Source organism: Sinocyclocheilus anshuiensis, unplaced genomic scaffold (genome assembly GCF_001515605.1).
Source record: "Sinocyclocheilus anshuiensis isolate Anshui unplaced genomic scaffold, SAMN03320099.WGS_v1.1 scaffold245, whole genome shotgun sequence".
Classification (NCBI taxonomy): domain Eukaryota; kingdom Metazoa; phylum Chordata; class Actinopteri; order Cypriniformes; family Cyprinidae; genus Sinocyclocheilus; species Sinocyclocheilus anshuiensis.
The window spans coordinates 598,381-599,480 of NW_015536478.1; the positions used below are offsets into that span (position 1 = coordinate 598,381).

A 1,100-nucleotide genomic window follows, 5' to 3' on the forward strand; every position below is an offset into this window, starting at 1 on the left:
TTATTTATTTATAAATATTTTAAATAGATATTTATTGTTAATATATTTAAATACATATATTTTTAAAATACATATTTAGAAGTAGTTAAAGGTGCAGTAGGAGATCTTGGAAAATGCTAACTTTAGCCTGATAGTACTGAAAGCGAACATTTCTTGGTCCTACGCCTTCCACAGAATATATACAGATAAATACATTTAGACCACTTAACTTAATGATTGCTATCGGGGTGTGAAGAGACTTTCAACCAGCATAACAAAAACATTTCTGAAGACAATCACCTATTGCACCTTTAATTTTAATTTAAAAACTTCTTAAAATTCTAAAACACATGATTTGTCACATTGTTTACAGATATTTATTTATTTTAATATTAAATGAAAGGTGCTTAATTTTAATTTAATTGAATCTATTTTTTTTATTTTCATTCATTCATTTCATTATTTAAAATTTTTTTATCTGCACATGTATTTACTAGTATCTGTTACGATTACATAATTTAATTCAGTCATTAATGTGCAGATTCTCATTAATGTTAAGGGTGTTGGCATAAAAATGTTGTCCTTTGGCGTTGTCGCCTCTTAAAGTTGTTGTTCAGATGGGTCAGGATATTTTTTGGCTGTAGCACCAGCGACGCTTCATTACTCTGATTTGCATCAAGGGTTCATCCAGTACAGACACACTCACTGAGAACCAAACCCGGCCCCTGTCCTGGGCCCCGTCTCTCTCTTATGGCCCATCTGCCCCTCAGGGATGGAAGTGAGCCAATCACAAGCTTAGTAAGTCTCCCCAAAAAAGAACCAATCAGCCGCAAGCTGAGTTAACTCACTGGTGAGAAAGAATGACTCCAGACAAATGACTTAAAATACTTTGGCAGACTAGCAGTAATGCTGTGTGTGTATGTGTATGTATATGTAGGTGTGTGTATGTATATATTTAAATAGATAAAATAGATATAAAAAAAAGAAAATATAATTATAAAATAATGCACTCATTTCTTTTTTGTGAATTGGAATAAATACAGATATTTCATATGTATGTATATATATATATATATATATATATATATATATATATATATATATATATATTTCACACATTT

General features: G+C 30.1%; 1 protein-coding gene across 1 annotated transcript in view; it reads left to right on the forward strand.

Annotated features, from left to right (window-relative positions):
- Window positions 1-1,100, forward strand: part of dhrs11a (dehydrogenase/reductase 11a) — a 28,453-nt gene that overhangs the window by 18,082 nt on the left and 9,271 nt on the right. The gene's annotated exons all lie outside the window — the stretch shown is intronic.